This window comes from Haemorhous mexicanus, chromosome 16 (genome assembly GCF_027477595.1).
Source record: "Haemorhous mexicanus isolate bHaeMex1 chromosome 16, bHaeMex1.pri, whole genome shotgun sequence".
Taxonomy (NCBI): domain Eukaryota; kingdom Metazoa; phylum Chordata; class Aves; order Passeriformes; family Fringillidae; genus Haemorhous; species Haemorhous mexicanus.
Window position 1 is genome coordinate 1,468,309 of NC_082356.1, and position 15,278 is coordinate 1,483,586.

Genomic DNA, 15,278 nt, shown 5'->3' on the forward strand with positions numbered 1-15,278 from the left:
GCGTTTCCTTTCCCAGTGTAGCTGTTACCACAGGCTCTGCTGGGGATGAAACCTCTGGTCCCCTTCACAAGTACCCAGCTACTGCCATGAGGGAGTTTGGAGAAGTCCTGGGTTTTAGGCGAGGACACTTCTGCTTCCAGTGTCCCTCCATTTTAGAGTATGAGCATTGCTTTGTTCCCAATCTTCCTAATGAAGGTCGAGGAACTGAACTCCTTTCCTGCCACGAGACACAACCCCTTACTCCCTTGGGGCAGCAGTCCTTTGCTGATTCCTTTTTCTTCAGCTGGCATTATTTTCGAGTTAGTCACTTCCAGGTGGATTTCCTTTAATTTGTATGTATTGCCCATGCAATGTCAAGTAGTTCACCCACATCAGATGCATCTGTTTCCTGGATTTCCTGTAATTGTATTCAAATATTTTTAAGGACTATGCTATGTAAATAGGATGCCTTTTACCTTCCTCCTGAACTTTATTTTACCTTTATTGCTTTTTTATCTGTGCCTGCAGCCAGCCTTCTTAGTCCTCTGTTCACTGGGCTTTGCAACTGCATTTAAACCTTCTTTCTCTTGATAATTTAAATGCTTAGAGCAGATGTGTCCCATGCTACAAATACAACAACAACATTTAATAATTTTTTTTATTTTCCTTCTCTAAAGCCTAAACAAAAGTGAGAAACATTTCTGTATACATCACTTAATGTCATTTTGTTCTTGATGCAAGAATAGCATTGGTTGTAGCCGAAGGTTCTTGTCCCACCACCAGTTGCTCACTGCCATCTTCACCAGCCCATTCCATCATTCCATCATTCCAGAGGCTGGGCCATCACAGGGGATATCACAAATCCACTCAGTGCCTGCTTCTTGGCCAGGTGTCTGTTAGGTTGTTTTGGCAATGAGTACCATTGTCTGATTAAGTTAGTGTGCCCATAGCACTCATTTCGAAGCCCAGGACAGTGTCCCAGGCAGTGACAAGGGACACAGGGTCTGTCTGCAGTCGCCCAGCCATTGTTCTCATCACCACAGCACTCGCCGTGGTGGGTTTGGGGTATAGTCAGTCTGCCAGGCCTCCCCATACTTGCATTCCAGCCCTCATGAGCAAACCCCTCCCTAAACCGGTTCTTGAATTGGGAAGCTAAAAACTCTTTAATTTGATATTTCTGAGCCCAAATCCTCCCTAAATGAGTGTTTCTTAGCTCCCTAAATTGGTGTTTCAGACACCAAAATATCCTTAAAAGGGTGTTTCTGAGCCTGGAATCTCTCTAAATTGCTGTTTCTGAGCTCAAAATATCCCAAAATTGCTTTCTTTGAGACTCGGAGCTACATAATTTTATTTTCCCCCAGACAAAATCCACACAAAATCAGTGTTCTGGAGCCCCAGAGCCCTCAGATTGCTCTTTCTCAGCTCCAAAGCTCCTGAAATCACCATTATGGCCTCGAAGCTGCTGAAATAGGGATTCTAAGCCATGAAGTGCCCAAAATCAGTGTTCTAGAGCCCTGATGGCCCAAACTCAAGCCCTGTGCCCAGTCTGTCATCAGCCTGTGGGGTTCACTCCCAGCGCTCCCAGTGCCCTCCCGGGGCATTCCTGGTGCCCCTGGGCGGCTCCCAGGAGCAGGGAGGGGCCGCTGGCTGCGCCCATTTCCCACCCCAGCCAAGGAACCACGCCCTGATGGGAGCACTTTAACTGTTAGTTTTAAGGCATGTAGAAGATATGGGTTTATGACCATAAAAGGAAATGTTGAGGGAGGAGGGAGGAGCCTGTGGGGGTGGGAACGGGGGCGGGCAGGGTGGGAACGGGGGCGGGCAGGGTGGGATATAACCGGGATGAGGAGCCCCCGGTGCTCACAGCCCAGCGTGGAGCTGCTTCTTCCCAGCCCTGACCCAGGTAAGTGCCAGCCCCTTGCTCCCGCGTTTCCTCAGGGCTTGCTCCTTCTGCTCCCGAAATGGATGTTTCTCAGCCCAAAAGCTCTTGAAATCGCTGCTTTGGCGCTCCAAAGCGCCCTAAATGATTACTACAGAGCCCAAAATGGGCTTAAATTGTTTTTTTGGAGCCCAAAAGCTCTCTAAATTGTTCTTGCTGATCTGAAAATATCCCCAGATCACTCTCCCTGATTCCCAAAGCTCCCGACATGACTTTTTCTCAGCCTTGAACTCCCCAAATTAGGGTTTCATAGGCCTGCATGTCCCTAAACTGCTGTTTAAGAGTCCCAGTGCTCCCAAAATCAGTATTTCTGAACCCAAATGCTGTTTCAGGTCCCAAAAACTCCCCATGCAGGTGTTTCTGAGCCCCAGTGCTCCTGAAACTTCCGTGTTCTCAGTTGTGAAATTCCCTAAATGCCTTTTTTTTGAGGTCCAAAGTGTCTTGAAATGGTATTGATGAGTCCCAAAGTACCCTAAATTGCTGCTTTTGAGCCCCAAGTCTCTGGACATTGAATTTTCTGAGCCCCAGAGCTCATTAAATGGGTGTTTCTGAGCTCCCCCAGTTGCTTTTCCTGAGCCGCAAAGCTTCTTGTGATCCAGTTTTGGGTACTGTAGTTCCTTCAACATGTGTTTCTGAGCCCAAGAGCTCCCTAAATTGGAATTTTGAGCTGAAAAGCTGGCTAGAGGAGCCTTTCTGAGGCCAAAAGTTCCCCCAATCAGTACTTTTGAGCCAAATGCTCCCTAAATTAGTTCTTCTCAACCCCAATGCTGCCTAAAGTTTGGGTTTGTTTAGAGCCCAAAATCTCTCAAATCAGTGTTTGGGACCCCAAAGCTCCTAAAATCATTGAGTCCCAAAGCTCCAAGACTTGCAGTTTCTTAGCCCAAATGCTCCTGAATGGGAGTTTCTGAACCCCTGAGAAGCCAAAATTGCTTGTTTTGATCTCAGAAGCTGCCTACATCTTTTTGTTTTTGGAGCCAAACCCATCCCTAGATGTTTTGGAAGACTGTGCCTGAGTGCTGGTGGAATGCAGTGGGAGAGACTCTGCCAGAGGAGTGTCAGGGAGGATGAGGATGGGAGGTGTGAAGAGCAGCTGGGATACCTGGAGATTCACAACAGGAAGGGCAAAGGCTGACTTGTGTGAGTGAGCAGTGGGGTCAGAAAGGGGGGACACTGAACTGGCAGTTCAGAAACTCCCTGATCATCAGGGAGAGTTGGCAGAAGAGCTCTGGTGCAACCTGGAGGAGTCTCCAGGCCAGTGAGCAGGTTGCCATGGGGAAAGGCAACTGCCCTGGCATTGATGGCCAGGCAAAGCAAAGGGCTCCAGCAGCGTGGGGATCTGGGAGCGATGGCTCAGCAGAGCTACCTGGTGGGTGGAGAGGGGGATGCTCACGGGGACCTGGTCCTGCCCCATAAGGAAGGGCTGGTCAGGGCTGTGCTCCTCAGTGACAGTCTGGCCTGTCACAGCCAGGAAATAGTGGGGTCCACTGAAGAACAGGGACTGAGGCCAGCAGCAGAGCACAGAGCTGGGGCTCCAGAGGAGAAGACTTTGATGTACTGAACTGTCGCAGTCCCCGGCTAGATGGTGACAGTGGGGGGGTGACAGTCCCCCTCTTTCGGGGCTCCGCAGAATCCCAGCTACCAGGGGAGGCCCAGCATGGAACAAAAAGACACAGCAGCAGCCCGGGCCTGGGGTGGCACTGGGTCACTTTATTTGATGTTACACTCCCCGAGTCTCGGGGTCCCAGGCAAGGAGCTGGGGGCAAACAGCAGCTTATAAAGGGGGGCAGGTCTCAAGGGAGGATACCGTGTAAGAACTGTGGGTGGAACACAAGGCAGGGAATACAAGGGAGGAAATCTGCTTGGGACAGGAGGGGTTCACAACTGGCTGTGGGAGGAAGGGGTTTGAAACTTGGCAGAAAAGTAGCTAAATAGCAAAAAGATAAAGCGACACCTGGCTCAACTGAATTACAAAGGCAGGTGTGTGTCCCTCTGAAATCAGGGGGAGAAAAACTCCAAAAAACAAATCAAACAATAACCTTCAAAATAAAAACACAATACAAGACTGAACCAGATGGTGTCAGGGGCAGCAGCTCTGGAGGGTTCCCACTCCCTCGGGCTCCTCCCTACCCCCTAGCACTTCCTTTCTCGGTTTGACACCAATTTCCTGTAAATGCCTATCAGGAAGTCTGAGAGGGGGCAGGGATGGTCTCTCCAAGAGCCAGGAGTAAAGCACTCATCTCCTGAGGCTCTCAGCTGAACTGACCGAGCTCCAGGGTGAAAAGGCAGCACTAGGGTGGTGGAGCACACGAGCCAGCAGCAAAGCAAGGCAGCAAAGCAAGGCAGCAGCACCCAGGGCTGTGTGAGCAGGAGCCCAGCCAGGGGAAGGGCTGACCCCCCTGGCCAGCACATTCACATCACACCTGCCCAGCCACAGGGGGCTGTGGCACTCAGGAACCACTGTCCTGGTGAGTCACTGTTATGGCAATCCTCTTCCACCTGTCCTTCACTGCTGGTGGGATTTCCTTAATATCAGTGTCTGCAACAGCAAAACCAACGACAAAATGTGACCCTGCCCAAACAGAACCGTCTGCAGCAGAGCAATCTGCACAGTCTGCAGCCGCCCCTCTGGGCAAGGCCAGTGCAATCCCTGTTGGCCATACACAGCAGTGACACCCCCTCCTCACAAGGCTTCCAGGGCAGTGACTGTCCCTGGGCTGGGCACTGCTGAGGCCCCTCAAGTGCTGTGTCCAGTTCTGCCAGAGGGGATTGAGTGGGAAAAGCTCTTTGGACCATCCTGGGGCCTTCATTGGGCTTTGCTGAGGTTTGAAGGAGCCCTGCTGCCCTCCAGGGCTTTCAGTGTCTTTGCCTCATCTGTGCTGCAGAGGGTGGGAGACCACCAAGTTAATATTTCATGGATTTCCCATTCAAAGTCCATTGTCCCTTCTCACCCACTGTCTAGAGACACTAATCCAGCTCCTAATTCATTCATACAAAGCAAAAAAAAATGGTCAATTCAGGCCTTACTTATTTATTTAATGGGTTTTTTGTCTGATAGCAAAAATTGTTGTTGTGGCTTTTACTACACATTATATTGGAGAAAAAGTAAAAAGTAAGTAGCATATTGATTAGGCACAGCCTGGATGCCATGAATATATTATGGAAAATTGTTTGTTTCTTTGATCTTGGCTGATCAGAAAAATTTTTAGTCCGAATATATAAAGAATAATTATTTCACGGACTGCGTAGAACTTCATAAAATAAAATATAAAAATTTAAACAATAGCTCATCTTAGCACCCCAGACAAAGCATAATGAGATTTCACCACCACTCATACAATCCTCCTGGATTTAACTCAAAAACTGGTACTAATGTTGTATTAGACTCAATGCATAATTCAAAAAGTCTAATTTATTGGGCCTCTGTTGGCAGACCAGACTCTGTTGGTCTCTGGGCAACAGAGCCATCACTGGCAATGCAGAAGAGAAAGTTTCTTCCTTTTTTTTTTTTTTTCTGGCCATACTCTTTTTTTCTCCTCTCTCCCCATTCATTTTCTTTTTCCTTCTCCTCCTCTCTCCTGTCTTTCCCCCTTCATTTTTCCCTCCTCAAAGCTTCAACTTTGGCTCAGGATTGCAGATCTGGCCCTGTATAAAATAAATTTCCTGTCTAAAGCAGTTGTCAGCGCTTCTTCTAAATATGAGAGAGAGAGAGAGAGAATGATTTGTCTCTGACTGTGAGAAGTGGGGTGACCCATCCCTGGAAGCACAACCATCTTTCCATGAGTGGTGATCTGAGCTAATGTCTGTGTTCATCAGTTACCAATGGCAGAGGCACATCCAGGACAGCTTCACGTGCACATCATCTGTTCATTGTTACTGTTTGAGAATCCATCACACTATTGCTTTGTTTTCAGGAGAAAACCCCTCAAACTCTGAGTGTTTTATGCCATTTATACGCTTTCCCTCCTTTCAGGCCCGAAAAAAAGAGCAAAAAGGAGGAGATAGAGCAGGGCTCAATCCTGGGAAAGCACCCCTGGCATTTCCTGTCTGATGCCTTCAGTTAGACCCGTGGGACAGCCCCAGGCCCTGGGGCTGTGAGTTCTCTTGGGTCCTTGCTGGCATTTCTCTGTTTCTAATCCTCAGTGGAGCTCTTTTCCTCACCCAGGTCTATCCTCCCCTTGAACACCAGGAAAGCTTTCTTGCATGCAGCAGCTTTTGGCAAGGGCTTCCTTAATTGAGTCCAGGTCCTCCTCCTTCTCTGGAACATGGCCAAAGAAAACAGAAAGTCACAGGGAGCAGACAGCCCAGGGAAGTGGAGTGCAAGAAGGAGAGGGAGAGCAGAGCAAGGCAGTGAGCTGTGCCCTGAGCAGACCTTTCCTCACTCCTGAGCAGTCCCTGTCTCTGCCTTCACCTCGTCACTGCTGCTCTGATGGATTGCTCAGAAGGGACAGGTGGCTTTGTCTGAAGGGTCAGCAGGGCCCTGCTTTCTCTAGCTGGCTGTGCAGAAGAGGATATTTAGGAAACTTCCCAGTCTGACCCTTCCCAAGGCTCTCTGGCCATCACACTCCAGCCACCAGAGGAGGTGTTCAGTGCTGGGACTGGAGCCCCTCCACAGCAGTGGCTGCAGTGCCCCAAGGGCCCTACTGGACTCCCCACACCCCCCTCCCACACCCAGCCCCCGTGTCCTCCCTGGTTCCAGCCCAGGTTTCCCAGAGCAGTCTCAGCTGTCTGACTCCATAAAGCCATTTATTCCCAGTGCAGTAACACAGGAACAGCCTGAGCTGGTCCTCCAACAAGGGAGACCCTCAGTTTTATCCCCTCACAGTCTGCATGCCCAAGGCTCAAGTCTGGCTCTTCCTTCCGGCCCTCAGCTCCTGCTGGGTCTCTCGGTGTCCCTTCCCCAGCTGTGCCACCACTCTTGGTGCCCTTTGTTGGCAGTTCATGAGCTCTTGTCTCGAGCTCCCACTTGGAGCTCAACTTGCTGGGCTGTGCCAACCTCATGGTTGGTCTTTAGTTTTCTCTGTGTTCAGTTCCAGCCATGTAGCCTCTCTGCAGGGGCTGCAGGGCTCTCAGGTCTCAGCCGTGCTGGGGAAGGGAATTTGATGATAAGATCACAGCCAGGGCCAGCCCTGCTCCGTCCCGAGCTCCGCAGCCTCCCCCCATTCCTGCCCAGCTGCTGCTGGGGCCCGGCCTGGCCAGAACGGGGCCGAAGGGGGGAACCGGTGGCTGGCCCGGGGAGGGGGAAAAGGCCCGGCCAGAACGGGGCCGAGGGGGGGAACCGGTGGCTGGCCCGGGGAGGGGGGAAAGGCCCGGCCAGAACGGGGCTGAAGGGGGGAACCGGCGGGAGGCCCGGGGAGGGGGAAAAAGGCCTGGCCTGCGGCAGGACTGTCTGGCCCGTCCCAGCCGAGACCGGGGAGTGGGACTGGGGCCCACCACATCCTCACCGACCTGAAACGGGGTTTTTAGTCTTTATCATCTGTGTTTTGCAGAGGCGTGTTCAGCTTCGCAGTGGTACCATAGACTGTCAGTTACACAAAAAGCTTTGCATCTCTTCCCCAAATTTTCTTCCCATTCCATAACACGACAAGAGTGAATACTGTAAAAAGGACACAAGTATTGAAATAAACAGGGCAGAAGATATCTCTCCTTTTTTGATGCCTTTATTAAAAGTGATCAGCTCAAGGTTGGGAGGCCCGATGGATCTGCGGGTTCGCCGTCGCAGCTCCCTGGAGTGACTCAGAGGAGGAGGCAAATGCAGCCTTGTCCTCACGGGGGCAGAGCTGGGGGTCCAGCCTCACGAGAGCAGGCGGGGTCTATACACCCCTGGATCCCAATTTTGAGTTGGCAGTCTCGGGTCCTGGCTCCAATCATCATCTTCTGAAGTTGTGGTGAGGGACCATTAAGGTTTTCAGAGTCTCTGCTGGCTTCTCACCTCACCCCTGATGTCTAGAGACCACTTTGATCTCTGAATTCCATATTGGCTCGCTGGTTTAGGGGTTTATTAATTGCGTTTGGAATAAGGGCTTGCCCCATTGCATTTTGGCTCTAAACTTATCTGCATATCAACTCCTGGTCCCCTCCCCTCCACCATCGGGGGTGGGGGGATGCCATCCTCCCACCTGGCCACAAGCAGGGTGATGCTGATACAATAGAGTGAATTCTCAACCATAGATGGCTAAGGACCCGATACTTAACAGGTGATTACAACAAGCAGCTAACAAAAGCATTCCTCTGCCAGAACTGGTTAAACTTGTAATTCTACAACTTTTGGAAAAAAAATGGGTAACCCTTTTTTTGTTCATAACAGGTAACAAGAAAAGGGCATGGCTAATTTTTTTGCTAAGAGTTGCATTACTTGTTTAGACAGTGATGGAAGGGAAAACCAGTAAATTAAAAAACCCTGAGTAGATCAGAGGTTTGAGAAGTATAAGGGACATATGTGTCCCCAAAAAGCTCTTAAACGCCCTTTTTAAATCCTTAGGGAAATATTGTAGTGAAGCTTCCGTTTTTTAATTTTTCTTTTCAGGTGAAGCTGTGGCTAGAAGAAATGAGCTCGTTGAGGAAAGCTGGAAAACACATAGGTGGTGACATAGGTAAAAAGAGTGGGCTCATGGATTCCATTGCTCTTGTCTGTGGCCATCCTTGGGAACCCTTGTGGTGGCATGGGATGGGATGGGATGTGTTATCCCGGAGAGAAGTGAGGCCAGTGGAGGTCTCTCCCCTGAGCACGTTGCCTGCAGAACCCCTTCCTGAGCACAGCAGAAGGCCTGGCCTTTGGGGTGGGGTCAGTTTGGTCAGAGGGGTGACCTTCTCTGACCAGGGACATGTCCTACTCTAGTAGGAGGTGTTGCTGAGCAGGGCTTTGAGGGTCAGGCTGAAATGAATGTGCCAAGGGACAGTGAAGGGGCCTGGGAGGTCCCTCTCCACTCCCGGAGTGTGAGGCCGAAGAGTCTCACCTTCTTGTGGGTGGCTGGGCTGTGGTGGGACTGAGGTACCTGTGTGGTGCCTGAGTGCTGTGGCAGCTGAGGCAGCTCCCTGGCCCAGGAGAGCCTCAGTGGGCCCCGAGGATCAGGAACCCCCCAGCACTGCTGAGGTGCTCCTGGTCAACAGGAGCTCATGGCTCCTGGGCCAGCTGGGGGATGTGTTCTGCCCCAGAACCTGCTCAGTGCAGTCCTGGAGTTCCCTGGGGAAAGGTCCTTATTAAATGTCCTGGTTTTCTTTTTTATTTTTTTTTCATATGTACTTCATGTTCAGTATCTGCGATTATTTGGTATGTGGTTGAGAAAGTCCTAGACCTGATATTCGGCACATCCAGTAAGTGTGCTGGGTCCCATTGCTCTTGTCTGTGGCCATCCTTGGGAACCCTTGGGATGGGATGGGATGGGATGGGATGGGATGGGATGGGATGGGATGGGATGGGATGGGATGGGATGGGATGGGATGGGATGGGATGGGATGGGATGGGATGGGATGGGATGGGATGGGATGGGATGGGATGGAGTGGGATGGGGTGGGATGGGATGGGATTGGATGGGATGGGGTGGGGTGGGGTGGGGTGGGATGGGATGGGATGGGGTGGGATGGGATGGGATGGGATGGGATGGGATGGGGTTTGGGTGGGATGGGATGGGATGGGATGGGATGGGATGGGATGGGATGGGATGGGATGGGATGGGATGGGATGGGATGGGATGGGATGGGATGGGATGGGATGGGATGGGATGGAGTGGGATGGGGTGGGATGGGATGGGATTGGATGGGATGGGGTGGGGTGGGGTGGGGTGGGATGGGATGGGATGGGGTGGGATGGGATGGGATGGGATGGGATGGGATGGGGTTTGGGTGGGATGGGATGGGATGGGATGGGATGGGATGGGATGGGATGGGATGGGATGGGATGGGATGGGATGGGGTGGGGTGGGGTGGGATGGGATGGGATGGGATGGGATGGGGTTTGGGTGGGATGGGATGGGATGGGATGGGATGGGATGGGATGGGATGGGATGGGATGGGATGGGATGGGATGGGATGGGATGGGATGGGAGGGGATGGGATGGGATGGGATGGGATGGGATGGGATGGGATGGGATGGGAGGGGATGGGATAGGGTGGGATGGGATGGGGTGGGGTGGGATGGGATGTGTTATCCCTGAGAGAAGTGAGGCCAGTGGAGGTCTCTCCCTTGAGCACATTGCCTGCAGAACCCCTTCCAGAGCACAGCAGAAGGCCTGGCCTTTGGGGTGGGATCAGTTTGGTCAGAGGGGTGACCTTCTTTGACCAGGGACATGTCCTACTCTAGCAGGGGGTGTTCCTCACAATTGGTAATGGTTTCAAAGACATAGCACATCCCTTCTGGGATTTCCTTTCCTTTCTTTGAACACTAAAGGGGGAATCTCACCCTAGGCTTAGCTACAGGGACAAAAGGCAGAAGCCTTTCTGTGCAGGTGAGTGCCAGTCCTTGCCCACCTGGAAACTCAACCCTGCCAAGCAGGAAGGAGATCCAGAGGTCTGTTGTGCATGAGGGCTTGGTGCAGTCAGATCAAGCAATCCCACCTGTCGATAAATTCCCATTTCCAAAGGCCTCCAGCCAGTCCTTTGTTACATTGCCCATCCCCATGCAGATACCCAGGATCCCAGGGTGCAGAGATGTCCCAGCAGTGGGCTTCTCTCAGCACAGACCAGAACAGCCTGGAGGAGAGGAAACCAAAAACCAACCTGTAGAAGACCCAAGAAGAGACCCTCGAAAAGAGACTTTAAAACAGAGGAGTTCATCATCCTCAGGCAGGATGGGTGGGCTCCCCTTCAGACAAGCAATGTCAGTTTCCCACTGACACCAATCCTTTTCTACAGCAGGGACAAATGTGGAGGGCAAAACACCCATGGAACGTGACATAGATGAAGACTTCCAGAAGCCCAGTTTCAGGGTGCCGAAGTTCACGGACATCAACAGTATGAGCCGGTGAAGCCAAATTTATTATCCCTAAGAGGGCTATATTTATAGTAAGTTTCTACTGTCCACGCATCTCTAGCTAATACATGATTGGTTAATCCTAGCTGTTCACATGTCTAAAATAAAATGCTGATTGGATCATCTAATTTTTCACGTGTCTTGCTGTGGTCATCTGACCCACCCATTGCTTTCTCTTTTTTCTTACTTTCTCAAACTTGCTGACAAACTTGCTGAGTCTTGATGACTCTTCTTCTTGTATCATTCGCAAGGATATACCGACCCCATTTCTGAATATGTCCATTATTCATTGTTTGTGAACGTGTCCGTTGTCCATTATCCCAAGCAGGCTGGATTGGGCATCGGCTGAATATGGCCATTGTCCTGCAAAAACTCCTCAATCTGCAGAAAATCTTCAACACCCCAGAGTCTGACCCTGCCCCACAGCCCACCTCAGAAATGAACCACCCAGGTTGGATGGGGGTTCTGGTGAAGGAGATGGGCCAGATGCTGAAGGAGTACATTTCTCCAGCTGGTGAGAAATCCTACCCTTGCCAAAAAGAGGGAGAGTCTGATGGTGCAGCAGTGGAACCCACAGATGTTACAACCATCCAGGTTCCAGCTGAACTGCAGAGGCAGTCACAGCCAGCAGCATTCGCCCCTGCAGAAACAAGGAGGTCTAAGATGAAATCAGAACACCCAGACAAGGATAAGAATGGAGGGCCCTCACATCCCACAGGGGAGCCAGTGGTTGAGATCATCACTGAGTCCCTGACATACAAAAGTGACGGAGTCGACGGGAGAGAAGCACATCCGATGATGATCAACAAGTCTCAATTTATTGATTTAACATGCGTGCTCTTATAACTATGATAATAAGGCTCATACATATTGCAAAACTAAAGCTCACTATGGGTTCGCTATAAGAGGTCAGCTCAACCTTTGCTATCAGATACTCAGGATGCCTATGTTTTCTCCCCTCATTAGCTAGTCTCTGCTTCTGCAGCCCGTTATCGTATAACTTCCTGCTCAAGGACACTCTGGCCCTGCCAAAGGCCCCCGACCAGAGGCCCATTGCTTTACCAGCTGTATTTTATCATGTCCCTTCTCTTCAAGCCACGTCTCCACAAAACTCTCCACACAAAAGTCTCTGTAATCTGCACAAAGACATTGTACAACGGGGTTATGAGGCTTAAACAACCTGGTTACTCCGGGTCTGGGTCCTTTTGGGTACAGGTGTGCAACTGGATGGTTGTGAGGCACGGAATTTGGGACTCTTGACCCAGGACTCAGGTATGAATGAGATTTTTGTAAGAGTGTCAGGGTCCCTTTCCCTCTGGGAGTGGCTTTTAATGAGTGTCAGAGAGAGGTTTGTCCACAGGGAGAGAATGCAGGAGCACCACCATAGAATGTACTGGAAGACCCTCGAGGAAGGGATCCAACAGCTGAGAGAAGTGGCAGTATTGGAGGTACTCTTTGGGAGGGATGGACAGCATGACAATGACCCTGACAAAATCAGGTGCACAGGGCAAATGCTGTGGAGTCTGGCAGATCTGGGGCCATCTCAATACACCACCTTCACTGCAACGATTAATGCCGATACCAACCAAGAGACAGCGGGCTCTGTCACCAACAAGCTTAGAAATTGTGAGAGTATGATCAATGGCCCAAGGCAGGCTCATGTCTGTGCTGTGATCAAGGACCTGATCAAAGAGGAGATGAGGGAGATGAAGGAGGAGGTGAGGAAGATCAATGCAGCACCTGTGCCAGTCACAGGCCCCAAAGTCAGAGCCCAACATCCCCTGGCTGAGGAGAGAGGCTACACCCCAAGGGCTGACTGGTGGTTCTTCCTGAATGACCAAGAGGAAGACATAGGAAGGTGGGATGGGAAACCTGTCACATGTCCCGGCTAGATGGTGACAGTGGGGGGGGGACAGTCCCTCTTTTCCAGGGCTCTGCAGAATCCCAGCTACCAGTGGAGGTGCAACACAGAACAAAAAGACACAGCAGCAGCCCGGGCCTATGGTGGCACTGGGTCACTTTATTTGATGTTACACTCCCCGAGTCTCGGGGTCCCAGGCAAGGAGCTGGGGGCAAACAGCAGCTTATAAAGGGGGGCAGGTCTCAAGGGAGGATACCGTGTAAGAACTGTGGGTGGAACACAAGGCAGGGAATACAAGGGAGGAAATCTGCTTGGGACAGGAGGGGTTAACAACTGGATGTGGGAGGAAGGGGTTTGAAACTTGGCAGAAAAGTAGCTTAAATAGCAAAAAGATAAACCAACACCTAGCTCAACTAAAAACCAAAGGCAGGTGTGTGTCCCTCTAAAATCAGGGGGAGAAAAACTCCAAAAAAACAAATCAAACAATAACCTTCAAAATAAAAACACAATGCAACAAAACCCACTTCTGTCCTGGCAGCACAGGTGTGTCAGCTCAAGGAGGGAAACACTAACTGAGGGAGTTCCACTAAAGTGAAGGCAGCCCCAACCTACCATGACCAAGTTGCTGAGTATGATCTGTAAGATCCCCTTGAAGGAACCTCTACCATGAATGCCCAGGAAAGAAATAATAACCAGGGCTAGGGAGGCCCTGCCTCTAGCCAGGAAGAGGCATGGGAAAACCTGATCCTCTGGCCGGTGTGAACCTGATTGCCTTGCACATCAGAGCCACAAAAATAGGATGCCTTAGTTGAGACTGGTGTGCAGTGTACCCTGATACCATCGGGACATGTTGGGGAAGAATCTGTTTCCATTACTGGGGTGATGGTGGGATCACAGTAATTGACCCTCTTGAGAGCCCAGGTGAGCCTGACTGGGAAGGAGTGGGAGAAACATCCCATTGTGACTGGCCCAGAGGCCCCGTGTATTCTGGGCATAGACTTCCTCCGTAATGGCTATTACAGAGAACCAAAGGGACTCAGGTGGGCTTTTGGAATAACTGCTGTAGAGACAGAGGACATTAAGCAATTGAACACATTGCCTGGACTATCAGAAAACCCAACTTCAGTAGGACTCCTGGATGTGGAAGAGCAGCGAGTGCCAATTGCCACCTCGACGGTGCACTGCCGGCAGTATTGAACAAATCGAGATGCTGTGATCCCCATCCACAAAATGATTTGTGAGCTGGAGAGCCAAGGGGTGGTCAGCAAGACCCACTCACCCTTCAACAGCCCCACTTGCTCTGTGTGCAATTCTGACAGAGAATGGAGATTGACTGTGGACTATCATGGCTTGAATGAAGTGACTCCACCACTGAGTGCAGCTGTGCTGGACATGCTGGAACTCCAGTACAAGCTGGAGTCCAAGGCAGCAAAGTGCTTTGCCACTGTTGACTTTGCTAACGCATTTCTCTCCATTCCTCTGGCAGCAGAATGCAGGCCTCAGTTTGCTTTGACCTGGAGGGGCGTGCAGTACACCTGAAACCGACTGCCCCAGGGGTGGAAGCACAGCCCCACCATCTGCCATGGACTGATCCAGGCTGCACTGGAAAAGGGTGAGGCTTCAGAACATCTGCAGTACATCTATGACATCATTGTGCGGGGGAACACAGCAATAGAATATTTGAGAAAGGAAAGAGGATCATCCAGATTCTGCTGGAAGCTGGCTTTGCTGTCAAGAAGAGCAAAGTCAAGGGACCTGCCCGAGAGATCCAGTTCCTGGGGGTAAAGACAGACTTTACAGGTGTCAGAATCCCACTGAGGTCATCAAGAAGATCAACGTGATATCTCCACCAAACAGCAAGAAGGAAACACAAGCTTTCCTAGGCACCATACGATTTTTGGAGAATGCACATTCCCGAGTACAGCCAGACTGTGAGCCCTCTTTACCTGGTCACCCGCAAGAAGAACAATTTCCACTGGGGCCCTGAGCAGCAGGAAGCCTTTGCCCAGATCACACAGGAGATCGCTCATGCCGTAGCCCTTGGCCCAGTCAGGACAGGACCAGAGGTGAAGAATGCGCTCTACTCTGCAGCTGGGAGCCATGGTCTGTCCTGGAGTCTTTGACAAAAGGTGTCTGAGAAGACTCGAGGCCGAGCACTGGAATTCTGGAGCCAAAGTTACAGAGGGTCCAAAGCCAGCAACACATCCACAGAGAAGGAAATCTTGGCCACCTATGAAGGAGTTCAAGGGGCCTAAGAAGTGATTGTCACGGAAGCAGAACTCCTCCCGGCACCCCGACTACCGGTGCTGGGGTGGATGTTTAAAGGAAAGGTTCCCTCTACCCAACATGCCATCAGTGCTACATGGAGAAAATGGATTGCCCTCATCACACAGAGTGCCCATATTGGAAACCTGAATTGCCCTGGGATTTTGGAGATAATTACAAACTGGCTGGAAGATGAGAACTTTGTTCTCACTGACGAAGAGGAGCAGGATCAAGTGGCACAGGCTGAAGAAGCTCCACCATCCAACCAA

The 15,278-nt window shown here is 51.0% G+C and overlaps 1 long non-coding RNA gene across 2 annotated transcripts; it reads left to right on the forward strand.

The window, feature by feature from the left end:
- The first annotated feature begins 1,787 nt into the window (after nt 1–1,787).
- On the forward strand, nt 1,788–12,062 carry LOC132334679 (uncharacterized). 2 transcript variants are annotated; one of them, XR_009488432.1, is made up of 5 exons: nt 1,798–1,882; nt 8,442–8,508; nt 9,170–9,229; nt 10,766–11,397; nt 11,478–12,062. It is a non-coding gene; the product is annotated as an uncharacterized LOC132334679 (long non-coding RNA). The 2 variants fall into 2 exon arrangements; XR_009488431.1 differs by lacking the exon at nt 11,478–12,062 and having other exon boundaries at nt 1,788–1,882; nt 10,766–11,011.
- Nucleotides 12,063–15,278: the final 3,216 nt, after the last annotated feature.